Raw genomic sequence first — 25,211 nt, 5'->3', positions numbered from 1 at the left:
TCTCTGCCTCTCGCCTCACTTGCTCTCTCTCACTCTCTCGTCTCTATAAAATAAATAAATCTTGAAAAAAAGAAAAATACACAAAAGATAATGGTAAGTTTTTCAAATTATTGTGCAGCAAATCCTTAGGTCAAATAGAACCACCTGTGGGCCCCCTCGTGATTATACCCTTTGCCTCGCCTCTCCCTAAAAGTAGCCACTATCCTGACTTTCATGGTTATCATGCCTTCTCTCTCTTTTTTTTCCAGTGTTTTTACCGCTCGATAAATCCCTAAACACTGCATTTGTTACCTGATTATGAACTTTATATAATCACGAGCACATTTCACCCAGCACCGTACTTGTGAAATGCATCTGTGATCAGGTGTAGCTCTGGTTAATTTCCACCATGGTGTGCTGTGGAGTGAACATATCACACCTTATTTACCCACCTACTCCTGGTGGACATCCGCCTCATGCTGGTCATGCTGCTGTGAATGTCCTTGTATGTACCTTCTGGTGTATGTACCATATATTATGTGCAGCCACTCCTAGGTACTTCCCTACTCAGGAATGGAATTTTGGGGTTACAGGGTGAGTTTAGCAGTCAATACGGCAAACAGCTCCCAATGTGATCGCACCATTTTGCATGCCAGGGACACTGGGAGTTTTGTCATGCCACATTCCTCCCAGCACATGGGGTCATCCGTCTGCCCAACACCAACCATCCAGCTAGGTGTATAGTGACATCACACTGTGGTTTCCACATGCATTTCCCTCCTGATGAATGATACTCAGTACTTTTAGTAAGTTCCGATGTCCTCTTGTGCGACACCTATTCCAGTCTCCTCTCCTTTTCTCTACTGGGTTCTCTAGTTTACGTTTTTTTTTCATTGACTTTTATGGTTTTATATGTGGTCTGGTTGTGAGCCTCTCCCCGGTTATGTGTGTTAAAACCACCTCCTCCCATTCGGGCTTGGCTTTTCACTTCCTTTTGCTTTGATAAACCAAATTTCTTAATTTGAATGTATTCCAATGAATTTTTCTTTTCCTTTATAATTTGTAGGTTTCCTTTCTTGGTCATGTATATATTCTCTTGTATTCTTTCCTAAAAGCCTAAACCTTTTAAAAAATGTTATATATATATATATATATATATATATATATATGTATATATATATATATATGTTTATATACACCTATTTAGTCTTCTTTTTCTTTTCGTAGTTAGGATTATAATAAGCATGGATCAGATTTTTTTTAAGACTTATTTATTTGAGAGAGAGAGAGAGAGAGAATGAGTGGGGGAGGGGCAGAGGAAGAGGGAGAGAAGCAGACACTGCGCTCAGTGGGAAGCCTGACCCTGGGCTGTATCCCATGACCCAGATCATGGCCTGAGCTGAAATCTAGAGTTGGAAGCTTAACCGATTGATACCCCAGGTGCCCCCAGGTGGACCTGATCTTTGTGGATGGTGTGAGAGGGGGCTAAGTTTCCATTTTTATCATTATATATGTCCCACTGGCCCCCTGCCTTTGTTGAAAAACTCTTTCCCCCATTACTCTGATATTTATCATGAGACCACATCTCCCCCAGGCTGTCCTAAATTAGTGACTGAGCAGGGCAAGGTCCTGGAGCCAGACTGTGCCCCCCTAGCTAGAGGACTAGTGGGACCTCTCCTGGAGCCATGGGTCAACTGAGGCCTTGTCAGGCCTGCACTGTGGTCTGAGGGCTCTCCCTGCCTCCACCTGTCCCTCTGTCTGTCCTCTGCAGATATCTGTCCGTCCTGGCGTCTGCTTCCTGGAGGCTGACCTGGGGCAGAGGAACCTGGTAAGAGAGCCAAGGTGACAAAGGCTGGCCAAGTCTGGGTGGAGGGGACGGACTGGGGGGTGGACCAGACTTTCTAAAGGAAGGGGGGAGCATGCGCAGAGCAGGGGGGCAGCGGAGTGAGGGCCGCTCTGGGGCTAGACTCCGTCCCTGGGCAGTGGACCGGGGGCTTGGATGGGGTACCAGCCACGGCCTCACTTCAATACTAATTAAGGAGTTTTTGTGGAGAAAGGAATGTGATAAGTTACATTTGACCTGGGCATCTGCTGTTTGCTGGGCATTTGCGCAGGATCCGTTTCCTCTCCAGCAGGAGGGCCTTTGGTAGGGAGGACGGGAAGCAGTTGAGAGGATGCGATGTATTCCTTCTCCCATGGTCTTTGTGCCAGGCCCCACTCTGGCCTACCCGTCCGGGAGCTGCTGAGTCCGCTGGGGGACCAAGCAGGTAGCTGCATCCAGTGGAGGTGGCAGGTCAAGGTGGTGTCAGTGTGGGCAAGCCCGGGTTCTGGCAGCTGAGATGGAGATGGGGGCAGAGCTGGGGGGAGGCTGGGAGCTGGGATGTGCATGGATCTCTCACGACTGGGGAGGGAGACTTGTTGGGGCAGGTCACAGAGAGGACTCCACTGCAGGAGAGTCCTGAGTTGGCCCCAGGTGATGGCAGGCCCCCACCCCCTCTCCAGTCCTCAGATGCGCTCCCCACTCCCACAGTGGAGGCTGCTTTCAAGGATGGAGCCTCGGTGGAGGAAGGTGGCTCTGGGACCACATGGAGGCTGAACCCAGTTAAGGCCTCTATAGAGACTTCTAAGAAGTGGAGGGCAGCTGTGTGGGGAGCCACGCGACTTGCTGCACCACCTTGTACATAAGTTCCCTTGCTTATTGCACCTGATGCCCACCTGTGTGGAGCAGCTGCCTCTCTCCTCCGTCGCAGCCTCTCCTCACTGATAAATTGTATCAGTGTCGCAGAAGGGGAAACAGGCATGACATGGGGTGGGAGGTGCACGTCTGTGAAAAGGAAAAACCATCTTGGCTGGGTTAGCAGAAGGACAAGAATGCACTGGGATATTTTACACGGGGGGACATGTGTGCAAGTGTCGTAGCCTCAGGCAGGGTAGTAAGAAGAGAATTTGGTGGAGGGAAGACAGTACAAGAAGTGTTGGAATCACAAAGCCTCCAAAGAACTTTAAGATCCTTCTGATTAGCCACCACTAGCTTGCTTGGCTGGTCCCATGCCCGCGAGGCTCCTTGGATGGTGACAGTGTGGACGCATGTCTGGGAGGGGAGCTAGGCTCCGAGGCTCCTTTCTGTGCTAAGGATGGACAGATGGTTCAAGGGAATTTCTAACTTTATATTGTTGGGTACCAGGTTTCACACTAAATTTGGGCTCTGGCTTCCAGCTTTCCCGTTGGCCCTGGATTGAGAATAGCCTCTCATCTCCCAGCCATCTGGTCCCTCCTGGTCTCCCCTGCGGAGCGGAGTCTCCATATATCTTCCCATGGGGAGAGGACAGGATCTCAAACAAAATCTATTAGGTGAATATATGTGTTTCCAATAGAGGACCCCCAGGTGGGATTCTGGAGAGGAATAGGTCCCCCCATTGGAAGCGGCCATATTAATGTTTGATGTGATGGAATGGGCCTCCTTGGGCAGCTGCACGTTGAGGTATGCCCTGGATGGGGTATTCCCTGCCTGTGTGTCTAGACCTTGGTTTCTTGAAACTTTGTTTTCTGAGCAAGCAGGCTCTGGTGCCACTTCTCCGTCATCCATCATCAATGGATGTGTGTCAACACCTGCTATGCCAGGGCGCTGGTGGCCCAAAGCGGTAGAAGCAACAGTCATTGCTGGTTTGGAACACTGGTTTTCTAAGATGACAAAAGTAGAACGAGTTAGGGAGCCTGGGTGGCTCAGCAGTTGAGAGTCTGCCTTCGTCAGGGCATGATCCCAGGGTCCTGGGATCGAGTTCTGCATTGGATTCCCTGCAGGGAGCCTGCTTCTCCCTCTGCCTGTGTCTCTGCCTCTCTCTGTGTCTCTCATGAATAAATAAAATAAAATAAAATAAAAAAATAGAACAAGCTAGCTTTAACCACGACATTCATCATTTGTGAGAGAATAACCCATTATAATGTCTCCCAGGACTGTCTGCACTGAGACCAAGGCTTGTGAAGATGCTCAGACTGACCAGACTCTGAACTTCCTCTCCTTCCACCCTCAGCCCTGTCCCTGACAACCCCACATTTTTATCCTGGTGGATCAGGTCAAAAGGAATGTCAAGGGCTAATTAGAAGAGGGTCGTTCACAAACTGGGCCCACGTGACCGGTGGTGCAGAACAGAGTTGGAGGCGAATGATACCCTTTGGCCAGCTCTGGGAAGTCTGGTGCCTCCAGCTCCCCTCCTCAGCACCAGATGGCAGAGCCGCCCTTTGCCCTCTGCCAGCATCCTCACCCACATTCTACCTTGTACCAGAAGGCCTCTGTCGACCAAGAGGCGCAATCACAGTTATACAAATGTGTGGTGATACCTGTGCGGATGTAGCTCAGGTGGCCCTGAAGCGTGTCTGGTAAGGGAGCTGTGGCAGCTGTGACTTTGCACGGGGAGATGGGGTAGTTTAAGACCCTGGTGGGGGGGCACAGGGCGCCAAGGTGGCTTGGTCAATTGAGCATCCGACTCTTGGTTTTGGCTCAGGTCACAATCTCAGGGTCCTTAGATCCAGCCCTGCGTTGGGCTCTGAGCTGAGTGCAGAATCTGCTTGGAATTCTCTTTCCTTCTTCCTCTCCCCAGCTCTCTCCGTAAATAAATCAATTTCTAAAAATACTGGTGGTGGGCAGACCTGGCCCACCACGCATACCTACCCTCTTCTATCTCACATCACAAATGACCCCAGGGCTATGTGTGAATCGATTTGGATGTGACAAGTCCAGTTGATTCGATTCATCAGAATCGATAACAATAAGCAGGCTATGAAACTGGTGACATTTCCCCAAATTTTGTCATGCTTAGAGTCTGCTCTCCATACATACCGGGTGTGTAGAGGGGATGTTTCTACAAGTGGTGGACCTCAAAGTGTGTGTTGGGGGGAGGTGGTGCTCCCTGCAAATGTTTTTTTCTTGCAAACATTTTATACAAGGCTCATGGGTGCCTGGGTGGCTCAGTGGTTAGGCATCTGCCTTCAGCTCTGGTCGTGATCCCAGGGTCCTGGGATCAAGTCTCATGTCCGGCTCCCCGCAGGGAGCCTGCTTCTCCCTCTGCCTATGTCTCTGCCTCTCTCTCTGTGTCTCTCATGAATAAATAAAATCTTAAAAAAAAATGAATAAGGCTCGTAGTGGTGGTTTGAGATTTTGTGGTGGTTGGCGTACCAGCAGTCCGTGGCATGGCTCAGCCACACCTCCCATCCCCCGCCGCACAGCAGTCACATGTTCTGTTGCAGAAGTGCAAGGTGCAGTGGGAAATCTAGGCAGGTGGATGAGTCATGAAGCTCTGCTCTTACGGGATAAGGCCATATATTTCCTAGGTTTGTCTGTGGGGCCTCCGACCCTGTAGAGCCTGGACCTGGCACCCCTGTTTGCTCTAGGCCCCTGGTCTGCATCCTTATCCTTCTGTGCCCTGCACTTGCTCCCGGCAAGCTGGGGCTTCCTCTCCTTGCCTCCTGCTCCCCCCCACCTCCCTTCCCCGTGCCATGCCCACGGCAGCTCCTCTCTGGAGACTGAGGTTGGGTGGCTCCTCTCGGAACACGGGACACTGTTTATACCCCTTGTTTTCTAAGCCGTTTCCTCAATGGGCAGGATTATTGACTCAGCCCACACAGAGCCTGGCATACAGTCAGCCCTTGCTGATGCAGTGAGGAGGTGTGCCGTGTTGTCACTGGAGGCCTGGCCTGCTCGGCTTCCTTTGCTCATCTCCCTCACTCCCTCACTGCCTTCCAGACAGTCCTTGACTGGCTTGTTTTTCCTCTTCATCTTAATGAACTCAGAAATCCTATTGTTTGTTTCTGTTTCGTACCCAGATGCCTCTTCCCTGAAGTCTTTTTGGGTAAAATAAAAAAACTGTGTGTGTGTGTTATTTGCTCGGATGTTTTTCAAGCTGTGTCATGGTCGTGAAGGGAGAAGATCACAGCTGTAGGGGTGACCGAGGTCAGAGCCTTTGCAGCCAAAACGTCAGCATCACCTGCAAGCCTCCCTGGTTCGGGCCCTTTTGTGCGACAGATGTTTTCAGGTTGCCTTAGGGATTTCTAACCTTTGGACCAGGAGATGGTCCAAGAGAGGCATTGAGCAGGTATCTCTGCTCCCTCCTGTCCTGCCTGCAGAGTGTGGCGTCCCCTCTGCCCCAACGACGGCTGCGGCCTCTCTCATTGCAGCCTCAAGAACGGGGTATTTTCTAGCCAGAAAGACAACCATGGAGGTAGAGGTCCAGGTGGGGGGGAGGAAGGATGAAACAGCCTTAGATGTTTGTTTTTAGTAAAATTAGCATAAATGACCAGGGCAGGGTGTTGCAAGAACAGGGGGCTGGGGGCGGGGAAGCCTCATGAGTCCTTGACTTTGAGCGGACCCTCATCCTTCGTTCTCCCATCCAGTACTGGGGGTGCAAGGAGGCCACAGTTTGGTGTCAAGATATCTACAGTGGAAAAGGGGCCTGTGGAACAGGTGCCCAGCACACGCCAGCCCCTGGGCTCTGTGCGACTTACTCATCATCTCATTTAGCTGTTTTGATGAAATGCTGAGTGGCTTCCAAAGGACAGTCACGACATACATGTGGTGTAGAAAGGATTACCGCGGAGTGCCTGTCTGTGTGCAGCTTCCTGCTGAAATCTCGGTGCGCTTCTCCTCCTCCAGATACGGCCGTTCTCCTAGATGCTGTTTATTATTCACTTTCTTCTTAAAATACCTTTTTACTTTTCCTTCCATCGCAAAACAACGTATTATGTCATTTTATAAGTTTTTGGACTTTGTGGAAATGGAATCATACGATATGTATTTTTAGCAACTTTCCCTTTATCACTAAAATGTCCGATTATGAGGTTTATCTAGGTTGTCGGCGTCGCTGTGATCAGTTCCTTTTCTCTGTTGGATTGCATCGATCGCACAAGAATGCGTTTCTTTGTTGTAATGTGGATGGACATTGGGACTGCTTCCGCCGCCTTGGCCGTCCTGTGCTGGTCGCCTGTGCACACAGACAGGAGGGCCAGGGCATTACCTGGGACACTGGGCCACAGCCACAAATATCTCCATGCCTGTCGGAAATTCCAGGTTCTCCAAGGGCTCATCCCTATTTACATGGGTTTTCTGCACCATCGCCAACAGTTGGTTTTGTCAGATCCATTCACTCTTGCCAGCCTGCTGGTGGGAAATGGTATCTTGCTGTGGCTTATTTTTGCTTTCACCACTTATGCATGGGGTTGAGCATATTTCACATGAATGTACCTATTCATGTTTCTTCTTATGCAGAGAGCTGGTTCAAGTCCTTTGCTGGCCGTTTTCTATTAGGATACATGTTTTTTTCTTATGGATTTCACTCACCCTGGCCCCTGAGCCTCATGTCCTTTGCCCATTTTTGTTATTTATTTATTTATTTATTTATTTATTTATTTATTTATTTATGATAGTTACAGAGAGAGAGAGAGAGAGAGAGAGAGAGAGGCAGAGACATAGGCAGAGGGAGAAGCAGGCTCCATGCACCGGGAGCCCGACGTGGGATTTGATCCCCGGTCTCCAGGATCGCGCCCTGGGCCAAAGGCAGGCGCTAAACTGCTGCGCCACCCAGGGATCCCTCTTTGCCCATTTTTTAATTAGGCCGGTGCTTTTTTTTTTGTTGAGTTGTATGAATTCTTTATATATTCTGGATATTAATCCCTGATCAGACATAGGATTTGCAAACACTCCCATTCTGTGGGTTTTGGTTCACTTTCCTGTAGTGTCCACTGATGTGTAATAGTCTTTGATTTTGATGAAGTCCATTAATCTGTTTTTTTCTTTTGTTGCCTGTGCCTTTGCTGTGATATCCAAGAAACCACTGCCAAGTCCAAAGTCATGGAGACTTTACGTTTTCTTCAGAGTTCTATAGTTTTAGCACATAAGTTTAGCTCTTTGATCCTTTTTGGTTTAATTTTTTAAAAAGATTTATTTATTTATCTGAGAGAAAGAGAGGGCACATGTGGGTGCAGTGGCAGGGAGATGGGGAGGGAAGGGAGTGAAAATCTCTGAGCTGAATGCAGAGCCCGATTTGGGGCTCAATCTCACAACCTGAGCTGAAACCAAAAGTTGGACACTTCACTAATTGCTCCACCCAGGCACCCCAGCCTTTTTGGGTTAATTTTTGTATATGTTGTAAGGTAAGGGTCCAAGTTCACTGTTTTACATGTGGATAACCAGTTGTTCCAGAACTGTCTGTTGGAAAGACTGTCCTTTCTCCATGTCATGTCTTGGCACCCTTGCTGAGAATCAGTTGTCTGTTGTACTAGGGCTTAGCCTCACTGCATGTCTCCTCCTCGTTTTTGTGGGTTTTGAGGGAACAGCAGCTAGTGAGTGTGGTTAGCCGGGCATCTGAACCACAGCCCTAGGATTTCTGGAAATAAAAAAGTCATCATCATGGGGAAAGCACTGGAAGTCACTGGTCTGGCTCTTCTGCTCCCTTCTGTCCCTTGATGAGAAGCCTTTGCTCTTGGGCCCACTTCCACACTCTGATCTGCTGGTGAATCTGACCACATATTTTGACTAACTGGTGCAAAAAATAATCAGACTTGCAAAATGTTACTCATTGCTCTTGAGATGGTCATGTGAAGAGCCCAGAGCATGTTGGTTCTCCTGAGGATGTAAGAGAAGTAAATTGTACTACTCTTAAAAGCAGTGCTGTGTGATATGCATTGTGGGAGAAAAATAATTGTCATTCTCCCAACCCTGTTCTTTCATTATTGACTGGTTGGCTTTTTAAAGGTGACAGGCTTCTTTTTCTTTCCTTGGAAGATGACTTGTTTTTTTTTTTTTTTTTTTTTTGGGGAAGATGACTTGTTAAGGTCATATTTAGCTCATCTGCTTTGCTAAGGGTCTTTAGGGCTAACATTTGAGTCACTTGTAAGCCTGGGAGACAGATATACATGGTTATCCACATTACGATGGGATAAGGACTCTCAGAAGCTGGAGGGGATGCAGCTAGAGCTGCATGTCTTGGTGTCTTTTCACACCCCTGGAGTAAGGCTGGACGTGCCAGGTTGAAACATCAAACATTTGTCCGTACAGATAATGGGACCGGTGTGCATACAGTAGGAATGAGGATTGGTGACAAAAATCGGGCTGAGGGGATGAAGGGGGCGGTGCGGGGAACCAGGGAAGCCAATTCTTCTCTGGATGAAGTTTGCAGTTTCATTCATAAAATTAACATACTGTTTGGCTTTTTTGACTTTGATAAGCTGGGGGCTGGGGTTTCCTTTACCTTCTCTTTGGGCTCCAGCTATTCCTGGATTGATTGATCTATTTTAACTGCTATTTTTAGTTGACACAGCATAGATGCCAGGCCTCAGAGTGTGTGAGCATATTAGCATAAAGTTCTAGAGGCAGATATTTTCTTATTCTGGCAGAGGCGGATGTGGCAGGCCTTTTCTTTAGCATGGTTTGGTGTGACCAGCATGTTCCACAAAGACAGAGAAGAACAAAACATGTCATTTTCCTCTCTGAATTAGCTACTGACTAGTTTTTCATCTAAGATAGTGATGGATATTGAAATATCCGGGGTGCTGTCCTATGTACAATGCAACCTGATTCCACTGAATTTCCTCCTTACATATATTGGTAATGAAATAGAAGGAATTTTATTTGCCTGAATTCCTCCAGGAGAGGAGTATGTGTTTGGGAGAAATGTTTTATAAGCCTGTTGAGGTCAGAGTGGGGGACCCCAAGTGACATGTTTGGAATCAGAAGGTGTTCCAAATACCTTCTAAGAAGGGTGAGTCCTGCCACCCAGCAGACTTTGCTTTTCTGAAAACTGAGATCATCAGGTGTGCAAGCTTGCAGGTTGGGAGCTGTTGTGTGCCCATGTTGCTCTTAACTGTGGAGGGGAGGAGAATCTGACTTTGATTTACTTCTCAGTCATGTGACTTTAACTCCTCTCTTGCTGAGACCCACAGAATGTGCCTGGGGTAAACATGGCACATTTCCTGGGGCACTGGTGGTCTCCATCTCCATAAATAGATTGTGGAGAATTCAAAACTCACATGCACTTTTAAAAACATTCATCTTTTTTTTTAACATTTTTAAAAAATATTTTATTTATTTATTCATAGAGAAATAGAGAGGCAGAGACACAGGCAGAAGGAGAAGCAGGCTCCATGCAGGGAGCCCGACGTGGGACTCGATCCCGGGACTTCAGGATCACGCCCCGGGCCAAAGGCAGGCGCTAAACCACTGAGCCACTGGGGATCCCAAAAACATCCATCTTTAAAGAAGACATTGCTCTGGGTCACACGAGTCTGTGATCCTGGTCACCCCAGCTCCATCTGCTATGTACTTACCTTCCCTATGCACACACAAAGTGCTGCAAGAATTCAGAGGACAGGGAGCATTTCTGGCAGGGAATTGTCCTTGAGTGACCTTGGAGGGCATTAGGGAGGCAGCACTAGAGTTGAGTCTCCAAGGACCGGGAGTTTTTGTTAGAAGAGATTGGTGGGTTTGTGTTGGGGGGTGGGGACATGCTAGGTGAGGGGGTGGTATGAGTCTCAGCTCAAGGGTGGAAATGCCAAACCAGAGAGGGGGCCAGTGGCCGAGCTGTGGGACAGTGAAGGAGGAGGAGATCTGAATTGCTTGTGGGGATCAGTGGGTGGGAGCCATTGTCAACTGCCATTTGTTGTTGTTGGGAATCCCTGATGAGAGGCCAGTTTGTTTGGTCAGCGATGCCTAATCTCCAATGCTTCAGAATCACTTGGGACTCCACCACTGTAATTTCTGATTCAGGAGATCTGGTGTGGAGCCCAAGAAATCTGTATTTGGAGAATGTTCTTCAAGGATTTTTGTTCACTCTCTGGTTTTTTGTTTTTTATTTTTTTACTCTCTGGTTTTAACATGCCGGAATGGGAGGCGATGGCAATAGCCCACTTGTAATGTGGCAGAACATGGATTCGGGGTGGTGGCAATGGGATGGAAGAGGAAGTCCATTTGAAAGGCTCTGTAAAAGGGCAAGGAGGGCATGAGATGATGCCAGACCTGTTGGAAACCCAGACTGCAATCACACTGGCCTTATTCAGTGGTTCATGACTGGGGTCCATCCCATCCAGCAGGTAGAAGGGAGCTCCCCTGGGCTTCATCAAAGGAAGAATTTTCACAGATGGAGACTGAGCAGAGAACACATTGTTTCAGGTGAGGACAGCTTCCCAAGGGAATGGGAGAGATCTCCTGGGTGGACTGTCCCACTCGGCCACTCCACCATGACTGGCTCAATCTTCCTGGGGCTGGACGGTGTTAGGATTCGTAGCTCCATCTGGGGCCTGCTGCCTCCATTGTAACAGACCACTCCCTGCCCCACTCTGGGGGTTGTGCTGAGCCCTTCCCTGTTCTGTGTCCCTCCCATATCAGGGACTGCTGGGCTCCCCTGCTCACTTGTGACTGCATCAACCTCACTAATAACCATTTCTGGGGCAATGATTCCACACGATACATAGTTATTTGGGCTCTTTGTGGATAGTTTTTCAAAAGGATATTTTTGCACACTGTTATTGCTGACATTATCCTCATTATGTTTTTAAAAGCTATTTTATGACAATTTCTAACCTCAGTTTTGTCTAATTATCTCTTTTAAAAAAGGCATTAGGAAAAAACTCAAGTTTCTGTTGCAGAGAGGCACATAATCCCCATAAAATCTGGATATCTAATTTGTCCTTGAATATCCTCAGAGTAATGGGAGACTCACAGACAAAGTGAAACCTGGTATTATCTAAGACAGCAACGTACTGCTTGATCTTGAACAAACTGGATTTAAGTCTTGTTTGGGCACTAGAAGAAAATTAACTGGTTCCATCATAAACCCTTAATGCCAGAGCAGACAATGTTTCATTAAAAGGCAGAGGAAAAGTGCTGATGTACATCCTTCCTTTTTGGGAAGCTGATCCTTTTGTTATGGAACAAAGACTGGTAAAAATATTCACTTTGCAGTCATCAGGATGGCAGAACTTGAATTTGATGAACAAGCGTATTTATCATTTGTCATGATATTTTGGCTGCATGATTCAGCATTCTGATTTGCATTGACCATTTTGAAAAAAATGAGGCATTTCTTGGTCATAAAGTTTGTTTCTTGGGAATATTCCTACTTTGTGGGCTGGTTGACTGTGGAGCTTTCAGCCTTCGTGTAAGGTAAGAACATGGGAGTCTCAGAAACGTCAATGTGGGTTGGCCAGCATGAAGTCTATGAGGTTTGGACCGAGCGTGGGGCCTGGGTAGAAAGGAATGGGAAGGACATGGCTACTGCTGGCTTCAATCTCAAAGGTCAGGGAAGAACCCCCAGATACACTGCTGCTGAGGAGGAACAATTTATTCCACCTTGCCGAGTTTCTTCTGCAGGTCTAAAAATCACACTGACATGAGACAGATGAACAGAAACCAATCCCATCTAATTTCGTGCCTGCTGGAACCTCACATACAGAGAGGTTCAAAGAAAAGGTAAAATCAGGCTCATGTGCCATCTAGAGCTGAGGGATGGAGAGGGGCCCGGGGCCTCCACGTGGAGGACCACCATTCATGGGGCAATGTTTGGTAATGAGATGTCTGCCCTGCCATACACATGGGTCACACAGATAAAATTTATCTCTGGTAATAATTGGTGATTCTGGGATCCCTGGGTGGCGCAGCAGTTTGGCGCCTGCCTTTGGCCCAGGGCACGATCCTGGAGACCCAGGATCGAATCCCACATCGGGCTCTCGGTGCATGGAGCCTGCTTCCCCCTCTGCCTGTGTCTCTGCCTCTCTCTCTCTGTGTGTGGCTATCATAAAAAAAAAAAAAAACAAAAAACAAAACAAAACACACACACACACACACACACACACAAAAATAATTGGTGATTCTGGGAAGAACCCACAATTTACATCCTTCTAGGTAGTTAAGAGAGAGGCAGAACTTTCTCCTGAGTCTGCTGGGTCCTGATTGCCTTCACCCCAAGTAGTCCACATGCCAAAGTGGCACATTTTGGGGAGACTTGCTCTGAACCCCAAGCCAGGAGATGTCCTCTCATTCATGCCTCCATGACTTCAGGCTTTTGTCTTTTGTTTATAATGCCTTTCCTGCACATGCCCCTCTGTCAAAATCCTACTCATTTATTTTCTAAGGCCTGACTCAATGTCACCTCTGTCATGAAACCTTCCAGAACCCCACAGCATTCAACATTCAACATAACGAGCATCCTCCATATGCCAGGCACGGTGCTGATGAGAATAAACATGGGCAAGACCCGGTCCCTTCAGGGGTCCTGTGTGTGCTTCCTTAGCTGGTGAGCAGGTGAGCCAATGTTGGTGGTATGAAATTAAAGTACACTTGTTCCATTTGCTGAAAGTCCCCATTCCTGGTTGTCCTGTAGCTGCACGTGTGATCGATCAGCCTCTCAGTGGAGGTGGTCATAGTGTAGGACCAAAGGGTTCAGCTCTAAACTTCATAGTCAGTGTTTTTGAATCTATAATCAGGCAATAGTCTTGAAAGCCAGACTTTGTGGAAAGAGAAAAGGGCTTTCTAGAGACACCAAATCTTCCCCTTTCATAGCAAGAGTCAACTGGGTCTACCCAAGTCATGGGCTACTTACTAAGCATAGAGAAAACTCCACTTAAGCTGGAGGGAAGTTCTGACCTCACGTGAATAGGGAGAGTCCTTCCCCCTCCCCAGTGCTGGGGGAGAAATGGGGCAGTGCGATGTTGTGACCAAATGAAAAAGTAGATTTGGTCTGCGTCCATTTTCTAAGGGATTTTCTAAGGGATAAGAGGAATGGGAGCATCTTTTGTTGTAATATCTGGTTTTTATCCTCAGTCCCAGAAGTGGCTTGAGAGAGAGAACGGTTAAGTGGGTGCCTTCTTATTAGTAACAAGCCCGTTTCAACTACCCCTGAATTTATGCTAATGAGGTGACTTTTTGGAAGCCCCTAAACAACCTTAGGCTGGGGAGGGGGTGGGTACCGTGTGATCGGACAGGTGGAACTTTCTGCCCTGCTCCTGACATCCTGGGAGAGAGGTCTGGCTGGAGACTGAGTTCCAATCACCAATGGCCAATGCTGTATTCATTGTGGTTATGTAATGAAGCCTCCACAAAAATCCAGAAGGATGAGGTTCAAGGGGCTTCCAGGTTCACACAACAGAACACATCCGTGCTCCCCCAAACTCCCTGGGGACAGAAGCTCCTGTGCTCTGGATCTTTCTAGACTCAGCCTATGTGTTTCTTCCTCTGGTTGCTCATTTGTACCCTTGTCATACACTGGTAATCTGGTAAGTGAGCTGGCTTCCTGAGTTCTGTGAGCTGCTAATTTAGCAAATTAATCAAACCCAAAGGGGTCATGAGCACTGCCAATTTATAGCATGAAAAGAAAACCAGAGGCCCCAAATTGAGTCATTGATGCCAGGCCAATTCACCACACTGGAGCTTAGTCCCTAGCCTGACTGCCTACCCCAGGAATGCAGTCTTAACAGATCAGTCTGTCCTGAGGGCCCTCGCCATCCCCCAAAGGAAGATGGTGTCATCCACATGGCAAGGTGACAATCTTTTCTGTTGGTGATGACTTCTGCCTCACCCCCCTGCTTATAAATATCTTGCATTTTATGAACTCCCCAGGGCTCCCCTCTACTCCCTGGATGGGTTGCTGCCTGCTTCGGGAGTCCATTAATAAAGCCAAGTGAATCTGCAAATTTACTCAGTTGGATTTTGATTTTTAACAACAGGCAGTGGGTCAGAAGCCTGGTAACAACCTGCACATGTGTTTGTGTCCCAAGTGGGGGGCAGTCTCATGGGGCTGAGCCCTTAACCTGCGGGGCCTGAAGCCGCCTTGGTAGACAACGTCAGAGTTGAGTTAAATTGTAGGACCTGTAGCTGGTGTCGCAGAGCTGCCTGATGTGGGGAAATCCTCCCATCCAGGGAGGGAAGTTGACTTGTGAGCCACTTGCTTCTCCCCGTGGGATCAGCACCTTGGGACCTTAGGGCAAGTTCTGTGCATCCCTGGGACGCTGCTGGCCTCTTAGAGAAACTCTGGCTTTGTCATGACTGTCGTGATGGCCTTGTGTGTATGCTGGTTTGACTAGGTCCCCTCCCCATTTGTGTTTGCCTGGAACCTCGGAATGCAACCGTATTTGGGAACAGCTTGCAGATGTAATGAGTTAAGGATCTTTAGAAGAGATCATCCTTGATTTAGGGCAAGGCCTACATCCAGTGCATGGTGCCCTTCTAAGATAAGGGGAAGATGGGGAGGATGCAGGAGATACAGGGGAGGGGACGCAGAGGTGGGTTGAGGCCCTCCTGATGCCTGGGCTTGACCTCCAGCTTCCAGAACCATGAGAAAATTCATTTCTGTAGTTTTAAGGCCTCCACCTTGTGGAATCTCATGAGGGCAGCCCCAGGAGATGAACACCATATGGAGCAGCAGGCAGTGCTGGCACTTTGGGTCACGTTTCTGGTTGCCTGTGCCTGGCGTGCTACCACAGGCCCTGGAATCTACACAGACCAGGTGGGGGTGCAGGTGTGCAAAAGTTTCCACAGAGGGAGAAGAGCCAGGGGTTGAGACAAGGCCATGGAGGAAAGCCAGGCACCTGGGACCTCTACCCTAGGGGTACTGTGGACCAGGACACTGGGAGGAATTAGCCACAGCCATGGACACAGGGTAGGATACCTGTGCTGCCCAGAAGAGGTCAGGGGACAGCGTGTGGACCACAGGCCCATGTGGGGTACTGTCAGGACAGCAAGTGTCCCCCTGAACCTGGTGCCATTCGAGAATGAGGCAGGTGTGGGTCAGAGCTCCTCTGGAAATAGGAAGCAGACCTGATAGAGATTTTAAACTTGGAAAGTGAATGAATGCTTTCGTGAAAGAAATGTTTCCAGTCTGCAAGAGCTTGAGGCTTGGCTCCTGGAAAAATCTGAGTGTGTTGACATTGGGGATTGAGCACAAGAACAGACTAGTTGTAGAAAATGTATTTATAGTTTTTGCATATTTGAGTTTTGGTATATAAATTCCACTCCACCCCTAAATATTTACCCTATTCTGTGTTTCTTCCCTCCCATGTTGGCTTCCTCCACTAAACTGTGAACTCTCTGTGGGTAGAGATGATGTTATGCCTCTTGTGATATCTGTGACCCCAAGACCTACTGGGACAGTCCTGACACATATTGTGGTTTCATCAAGTATCTGTTGAATGAATGACAATATTCAGAATGTGTAAGTAGCAGGGCACCCCGTTGGCTCAGTAGGTGGAGCATGTGACTTGACCTTGGGGTTGTGAGTTTGAGCCCCACATCGAGTGTGGAGATTACTTAAAAATAAAATCTTTAAAAAATGTATAAATAGCATTTCCTTTCATTTTCTCTCAATATCTTTCTTTCAAGTTTTATTTTTTCCAGTTTTATTGAGATATAACTGATATATTGCACTCGACTAGTCCAATGATACAACCTAAGATAAGACATAGGTACATACTGTGAAATGATCTTTATAAGGAGTTGGGTCAACACCAGCCATAGTTACAATTAGCCACAGAGTTACAGTTTTTCTTCTTATGATGAGAACTTTTAAGATCTATTCCCTTAGCAACTTCCAAATATATAACCCAGTGCTGTGGACTGTAGTCACTATGCTGTATGCTGCATCCTGAGACATACTCATCTTCAAACTGGAGGTTTGACCCCTGCCACTCATTTTTTTCAACTTTTAAGCAGTGTCCAGACTTTCTCAGGGCCTTTGCCTTGGACTCACACTTGGCAAGATGGTGAGGACCAGGGCTCAGGCTCAGGGGCCAGCAAGAGCCAGGAGAGGGGCAGTGGCTCCAGAAAAAATATCTGTGGGAGTTCCTATTTGGGACCTCTGCTGGCACAGGGTCTCCCACGCCTGTGAATAAATCGGAGCTGAAGGGATTTTTCAGAAACAGCATAGTTTCTACTAGCATCTTTGCTGCTACTTTAGCAAAAAAAAAGTATTTAAAACTCCCATAGTGTAAATTAATTCAGATATAAATAATCATTCAGAAAACCAGGACTTTGACGAGCAGAGGTGTCTGCCAACATGTCCTAAGTAATTAACTAGATTTTTGCACATTTTTTTCCCATTTTGCTGGCAGCACCAGGAAAGACTTACTTATTTCTTAGCTCCGATTTGATGGTGCTGATTCTAGCAGTTAGAAAAAAGATTTAGGGATTTGGTGACTGGCTTCTCAAACTATGGAACCTGATGGCCTGAGAGGCTTCTGTTGTCAGTTCTGAAGCTCATTTAGCATCAAGCCTTGGGCCACGCCACCTGCTTCTCCATAGCCCGCATTTGCTTGGAGCCGCCGCAAGGGCTACATGATGTCCATGCACGTCCCAGATCCCCCTTGGGATCCGTTCAAGGGCCTGAGCCTTGAGATGAAAGGCTGGAATGCAATGCTCGCTGCTCAGGAAAGCCATTTGGGTCTGCTGTCGCCCCACCTCTGCTGGATGTCAGGGCAAGTGAGGAGTTGAATATTCCCGGGGCTCGAGTTCTGCGCACCGCTGTGCACTGGAGTTCCCAGCAGCTCTGAACTCGCTTCCTGCTGGAGGCACTTTGAAGGGATGACACACCATCGTTATTGTAAGTCTAGTCAAATCAGAATAACTGTGTAGTCTTCTCAAGTGAGAATGAGTATCCAGGTTACATGAAAGAGAAGTCCCATGACTTCCGATGTGCGGGCGAAACTAATTCTGCCTGGGTGAGCTGCAGGCTGCAGCCTCCGCTCAAAGCTGACTCTTGGAGGGTGTGGGCGGGTCTGCTTTTTGCAAGAATTGTTCCTCGACATTTGGACACTTTTTAAAAAAAGATTTATTTATTTATTTTCGAGAAGGAGAGCAAGCTTGGGGAGAGGTGGAGGGGGAGGGAGAGAGAATCTCAAGCAGATTCTGCACAGAGCCTGACTCGGGGCTCCACCTCACAGCCCCGAGAGCATGACCTGAGCTGAAACCAAGAGTCACTGGCTTCACGGACTGTGCCACCCAGGGGCCTCTGATGTTTTTTTACTCTTTTCTCTCTGCTGACTGCTCTGTAGCTTAAAATGAGCTTTTGCTCCAAACTTGAGTTTTGGGAGAATTGTTAACCCAGAACACACACACACACACACACACACACACACACACACACCTGCACGCCCCAGGGAGGAGCTCCCAGGAGGGAGCCAGCGCTTGAGGAGTCTCTGGCACCTGCACCTCATGTGTGGGGCTCTGAGGGTGGAAGTGGAGCCAGGGTGGGGGCCCCCAGCAGCTCCCGGGTCGGGGCTTGCCAGTGTGGCCGCACTGTCTGGTGTGGGGGTTTGAGGATAACCAGTACATCAGCGTGTTTGTTTAAAGTGGCAGCACAGTATCTGGCAGACGGCAGACCACGAATAAATGTTTGTTGAATAAATGGGGAAATCACGGCAAGCCACATTCCACCATCCAGCCTTATGGAAGGCGCCTGGACCATTGGTTCCTCTGAGCTGTTTGGCCTCCGTAGCTCCCTGCCCTCGCCCTTGACAGCTCTGCATCTTAACCGTGAGCGTGGGGCTGTGTCCTTACTGCACCCCGCCCCAGGGGACTGGTCCCGCCAGGACAAGTGGCAGCCATGTCTGCCGCCTGCTGGGGCTTCCAGGGCTCCATTTACGCGGTGGGTTTCCACGGAAGACTTATAAGGCCTTGCTCCAGAAACTGCTCCTTCCGTATAGTCACACGTGTAGAGACATGACATGGGGGTGGGGGGCAGTCAGGAAAGGTGGACCCTGACTTCACCTAAAGCTGTTTCTATTTCATCTGGGTTGGCATTCAATGCCACCAAACCTGCTTTTCTAGTTATGCTTCCCATCTCACTCTGTCAACTCAGCCAAACAGATCTGTCCCATGATCTGAGAAAGAATACGCATGTTGGCCCCCTGTACTCCTTTACTTCCCTAAATCTCATCTGTGCTTCTAGCTGGGGTTGAAGAGTCAACTCCCCCAGAAAGTCACCCCTGTGCCCCACGTCGTGTATAATCTGCACCGTTCTGGGCAGTTAGTCTGGGTCCTCATGAGATGTTGGATTTCAGAACCAAGTTGTGTGGTCAGATTGCTTTGGTTTGAATCCTGGTCCCTCTGTCTACTGGCTGTGAGTCCCTGGCAAAGTTACCTAACTTCTCTGTGCCACTAGGGCTCACAGATGGCATACAGGAGGGGCTTGGTCTCACTGCAGAGTTGAGTTTCTTGGAGGCGCAATTCAGATCAGAAGAGACCACAGACTAATCAGGCCTATCCACCTTGGCATCTGCTCTCTGCCCTGCACACCAGGACACATAGGTTAGCATGTTTCCAACTGCAGAGCTTCTGTTTTCAGGTCCCAGATACTGAACTATAAAACAAACTGTTTGTGGGGCACGTGGGTGCCTCAATCGGTGGAGCGTCTGCCTTCGGCTCAGGTCATGATCTCCGGGTCCTGGGACTGAGTCCCACATCAGGCTACCTGCTCAGGGGGGAGTCTGCTTCTCCCTCTGCCTCTGCCCCTCCCCCACCTCCCCCCCTTCATGCTCTCCTTTCTCTCAGATAAATAAATAAATCTTTAAAAAACCCAACCCAACCTATTTGTGCTGTCACAGGCTTAGCTGCTGAGTTTCTTTGCTCTCATCCAGGATGCCAGCATCCCTAGGCCTCCATGTCTTACAAGTCAGGCTTCCAAGTTGGACAGATTTGGGAGTGAATCCCAGCCGACCCTACAGTTTCCTGTGTGACCTTAGGCAAGTGCCTGACCTCTCAGAGTCTCTGTTTTCATGTCGGTAAAACCGAGATCCTGATGCACACATGGCAGAGTGTGAGGATTAAGGGGAAGAATGCACGGCCAGTGCTTGTCTGGATCTGGTGCCTGAAAGAGGTTGGCATGGATTATTAAGAACCATGATTTAGAGGCGCCTGGGTGGCTAAGTTGGGTAAACGTTCAACTCTTGATCTCAGCTCAGGCCTTGATCTCAGGGTGGTGAGTTCAGGCCCCACGTTATTAAAAAGTAACCACAGTTTACAAATAGCTCTCCCAGAACACCCGACGGTTGCGGTTGTCATGGCACGTGGTGCTCATTCAGATGAAGCTGCAAGGACCTCCCTCCCAAGTGTGCACATGTGTGGGCATCATGAGTGCATGCTGTGCACGCAAAAGCGTTGGACATCCTTAAGGCGAACTGAGAATAAGGAAACATGAAGTCACTCACGGCTTTACCAGCTCAAGTTCTGGTGGAGCACAGAAAGGCGAGGGGGAGAGCAAGGCGGCAGAGCTGGGCCAGGACAGAGGCCCCTCAGGGCACAGGGGAGCGGGGGAGGGGGGGGGCTTGGAGAGTGAGGACGGAAAGGAAGGGAAGTCATCCCAGCAATACTCAGACTGTAAAATTAGGTCCAACATTAATCTTGTGAGTTACAGACTCATTAGCTGTGGGGCTAAACTTAGTAGCCTCAGATTTTCTCCAGGACACCTGAGACTGTTTCTCAGAACAGCACTCTGTGCCCAGTGTGCAGAGGCACAGGGAAATTTGTCACGTTGGACTCAAAGCCCGAGTCCTCAACTTTCCTATCTGAATTCACAAGTAGTAACATTAGTTTTCTAATGGCAGCACAGAGGGGTCATGTCAATCATAATGCCAGCCTGTCTCCTGAGGCATCCACTGCCAATGCTTTAGGACAAAGGGCCAAGCTGGGAGCTGGTTTTTGACCCCAGTGGACAGGTATGGGCACCTCAGGTTTCCAACAAGCTCCATTAGGGACCCCCGGCTCTTCAGTCTCTGAGTCCCACACACAGTCTCCCTGCACAGGACAAGTAGCCTCTGAGCAGCATCGTGGAGGTAGATGGCACATGTCCAGGTATAGAAGGAGCCAGGGCCCAGGGCTCAGTGGAGAGTGTTGCTCTGCTAACAGCCACATTGTGATCTGTTTACGGTGCCTGTTTAGCGGTACTAATTTCTGCAGAAAGTAGCACTCATGGGAAGATGGCATTCAGCTGAGTTGTGGATATAGCAGGAAGCTGTGTCCTGTTCCTCAGCCTCTGGCCCCAGGACTCTCCAGAATTGTCAGCTCTGGGCTAGAAGCCCTGCCCTTCCCCCTCCCCACTACCTCTTTGGTGAAGCATGGCTTCTGCACTTGCTTTGGCCTATCCACACAGGCCACGCTGATGCACATGCAGGGCATGGAGGGACAACACACCTGCCCACAGCCACATAGCTAGGAAGGGGGAAGTCAGGCCCAAAGCTTCCCAACTAAGTCATCTGTTTCAATTCAGTGAAAAATACGTTTATTGAGCATACTCTATCTGAGCCTTGTGCCAGATGCCTTCACAGACATGTGTGCTCCTGTTGTGGTTCTTATTAAAGTCCTAGATGGCTCTGTGCATCTCTGTTAGCTTGTGAGCTCCTTACAGGCATGGATTATGCCCTGTTGATTGTGGCTGCTGAGTGGTAAGTACTCTAAGGGAAATATATGAAAGGCAGACATGGCCCCTGTCTGTGTTGCTCATCACCTAGTGGGCAGACTTGTTTAAAGGTTACCAGTCAGACTGTGATAAATGCATCTATTCATCTAGCCATCCATCCATCCATCCATCCACCCATCCACTCATCCATCCATCCATCCATCCATCCATCCATTTGTTGAATGTTTGCTGGACATCTGTTATATGCCAGATGCTGGGAAGGTAATGGTGATTCATAGATGAATAAGAAAGAGTCTCTAATATCAGTTTATAGAGGGAGATAGAAATTCAACACATAAAGAGCTGAATTGTAAGACAGGGTGGTGTTCCACTGATATGAGGTATCTAGAATAGGCAAATACATAGAGATAGAAGGTAAAATGATGGGACCCAGGGCCTGGGGCTGGAGTATGGAGAGTTATTATTTCATGGGGACAGTTTCAGTTGGGGAAAAACGAATAATTTCTAGGGATGGATGGTGGTGATGATTGCATAACATTGTGAGTGCACTTAATGGCACAGAACTGCATACTTAACAAAATGGTTAAAATGGTAAATTTTATGTTATGTATATTTTACTGCACCCCGCCCCCAAACAAACAAGGTGATAAGAACTCTGCAGCTCAAAAAAAAAAAAAAAAAAAAAAAAAAAAAGAACTCTGCAGCTCGAGGACACATGAGTCTTGGAACCCGTGCCTGGCCCAGGTGGCCTGGACAGGTCACCCTGCCCCAGACCCCAGAGAATTTATGCCTTGCTTGTCTGGAGGGGGGCCTTGGGGGATGGAATTAGAGCAAATGGGAGTTATGGGAGCTGGAGGCACGCTTTACCTAAGCTATAGGAGAGTGTGCTTTATACTTTCCCTTTCTGGAAGCTGTGAGTTCTATGTATAGTGGGCTCCATGTTAGAAAGGCCCCTTGGTGAATAAAGGACTTTTGCAGTAATCTGTCACTGCACAACCAACAATACCCAACCCCGTGGCTTCAAACAGCAGCTACTCTTTATCTGTTTGTGACTTAGCTCTGGACTGGGCTCTGCCATGCGCCGTCTCTGATCCACATGGAGTTGGCCATACTTACCAATGTTCAGGGCGGGGAGAGCCCAGAAGGTCTCCCCCAGTGTGGCACCTCAGTGCAGGACCAGAGACCAGGGGCTGGTGGGGCCTCCCTGTCCTTGGGGAACATATTTCATGAGTTGGACTGACTTTTATTAATTTTTGTCATCTTCAATCCATGGAGCTTTGCACACGTAGTTTGGCAAAGTCACAGTATTTATTTATTTAAAAAAATTTTTTTGGAGATTTTAGTTATTTGAGAGACAGATTGAGAGAGAGAGAGAGAGACTAAGAGAGAGAGAGAGAGAGAGGGGGAGAGCGCACGAGCAGGGGGGAGGGGCCTCTTCCCAGAAACCGGATTGCCCTGGCCATGGACGCCCAGCCTCTGGAGCTGTGAGAAGGTAAATTTCTCTTGCTTGAGCAGCCCAGTCTGTGACATTTCCTTACGGCAGTCAGAGCAGACTAATGCAGTAATAAGTAGAAAGCTTACCAAGAAAAAGTTAAAGTGATTTATTGAATTTACATATTTGATTGTATCATTTTAAAATAAGTTATTACTATGCTTTTATGCAAAACATTGAAGTTTTTTAGGAAATAAATATTTTACTGTCTTGATTTATAACTTTTCATATAAGTTATTTTCTCATTTCAGTAGATATATGTTTCCCAACAAGCGGGACCATAATATAGGATGCAGTGTGTGCTTATATAGATACTATTTTTAAAATGGCTGTTGAATATTTCATTTCTGGAAATGGTCTATCATATTTATTTTACTTTATTTTATTATTTTTATTTTAAATTTATTTATTTATTCATGAGAGACACACAGAGAGAAGAGCATAGGAAGAGGGAGAAGCAGGCTTCATGCAGAAAGCCCAATGTGGGACTCAATCCCAGAACCCCAGGATCATGCCCTGAGCCAAAGGCAGACACTCAATTGCTGAGCCACCAAGGCATCCCTGGTCTATCATATTTAAGCACATGCTAGCTAATGCTGATATTTGGCTAGGATATTTTCTTGGTATTTTTGATTTTATCAACATTTTAAACACTTAAATTTAGGCAATTTTGTTCTTTCAAGCTCATTGTGTGAAAGTGATCTTTGGATTGTTTCTCTTATTGATAATTACAATTATTTAATGAAACCATGAGCTTTGGCAGCATGTGATCTGCAATCAAACTGTGCACCATTTGCATCCATTCTTGTATCCCCGGCACTAATGAGATGCTCATATTTTTGTTAAAATAATCAAATTATTATGAATTATGAAGCATTGTATTATTTTGTACTAATTCTTGTGAGTGTGAAAGGTGTTCAGGTCCTCGGACTTGTGTGCACGAGATGGGCTCTAGGCTGGGATTCATTATTAATATCACTGCTCGTTCTCTGCACCCTCGGAAGATTGAGGTGAGTGATGTTTAAGTGAACAGTAATAAACAGATCCACGCTTAGTCTTCTTTCTTTCATGAGTTCATTTTTAATATTTTATATATAGATCCTTAAATTTGTAAATATTGACACACTGCATTTACTTGTGCACTTGCACAGGAATTATGATGCACACGTGCAACCAAAGTAGTAACTAGTTAGAGTCCATGGCAGCCCTGTGATTCCACGACAGCGAGAAGCCCGGTGAGCTTTGAGATGCACGAGCTTGTAGAGCCAGGTTCATCAACGATCCTTGTCACGGCCCATGACAATGAGCCTGAGTGAATGAGTTTAATTTAGAACTTAATTGCTTATTAATTTTACTGTTTGCTGTGACAACTGCTATGCTATTTACCAATTGGAACAGAAAACTTCCAATATGACCATCATGGCTACAGTCATATTAATGACTATTGGGTGAATAAACTGTGAGGTGGAAAGATGAAGGTCTCAGAAGTCAAAGGTCCTTTCTGGTTCTGGAGAGATTCTGGGAGATGTCTCTTTGGGGGAGAGACAAGTGTGGAGAATGGCTTTGCAACAGCCAGTGGAGGTGGGGAGCAATCGGCAGGATGGAAAGAGGCTGAGGCTGGGTTCTGGAAGAGAGGGGACCCATATACACTGTTTCACACCCATGACTCTTGGAGGAGGCAAAACCTCACAGACGGGGCTGTGTGGTGCCCAGGGTGCAGAGGCTCCCAGCACTCCAGCCAGGAGGGACCAGAAGGCCAGAGGCCAGAGGACCCAGAACCAGGCCATCTGGAATGTCAGCAGGAACCAGGAACCAGCGTGGTCAAATGACCAATGGCAGAGAGAGGAGCTGCCTGTCGTTTGGTATATGTAAGCCCCCTAGATCTCTTGGGGAGCCCCAGTGAAGGCTGATACTGAATTCCTTGCTAGTCAAGCAGGAAGGGGACTCAAAGTTAGATTTAAGTTATTTTAAAGAAAACAAAAAGGTGATTAATCCATTCTTAATTTAATGAAATCTGTAATTCATAGCTAGCTCCTCCACACATGTGCATGCATACCCCACAAGTCAAGGGGACGTCCTGAGTCAGACGACGCCAGCTTAGATATGTGGAGGCATGCACGGCAACCAACATGGGCCTCCACCGAATATAGTCACTGTGCTCAGCATGGAGCTGTCAATGGAGGACACTCAGCTTAAGAAGAATTATTGTTGGATAAATTACACAAAAGAAAATGGTTAAAAAGTCCTAGAGTGCGAGGTGTAGGGAAAATCTTTACATTCTGCTTCAAACAAACCAGCTGTAAAATGCAATTTGGGAGAACCAGGAGGCATATATGGCAAAATGTTAACAGTTG

At 47.7% G+C, this 25,211-nt stretch overlaps 1 long non-coding RNA gene across 7 annotated transcripts in view; it reads left to right on the top strand.

Moving 5' to 3' along the window:
* Positions 1-16,254, top strand: part of LOC102156662 — a 106,207-nt gene extending 89,953 nt beyond the window's left edge. The window contains exons 10-12 of one of the 7 annotated variants that reach the window (XR_005362301.1): positions 10,066-12,433; positions 13,134-13,264; positions 16,056-16,254. This is a non-coding gene — a long non-coding RNA (uncharacterized LOC102156662). Of the gene's footprint in view, positions 1-1,750; positions 1,791-10,065; positions 12,434-13,133; positions 13,312-16,055 lie in introns of those variants that run through there. The other 6 variants (XR_005362304.1, XR_005362303.1, XR_005362299.1 and 3 more) reach the window with 6 other exon arrangements.
* Positions 16,255-25,211: the final 8,957 nt, after the last annotated feature.

Source organism: Canis lupus, chromosome 7, assembly GCF_011100685.1.
Source record: "Canis lupus familiaris isolate Mischka breed German Shepherd chromosome 7, alternate assembly UU_Cfam_GSD_1.0, whole genome shotgun sequence".
NCBI classification, from domain to species: domain Eukaryota; kingdom Metazoa; phylum Chordata; class Mammalia; order Carnivora; family Canidae; genus Canis; species Canis lupus.
Note: the sequence above shows the minus strand (reverse complement) of the source record. Positions and strands in the feature narration are given on the sequence as shown.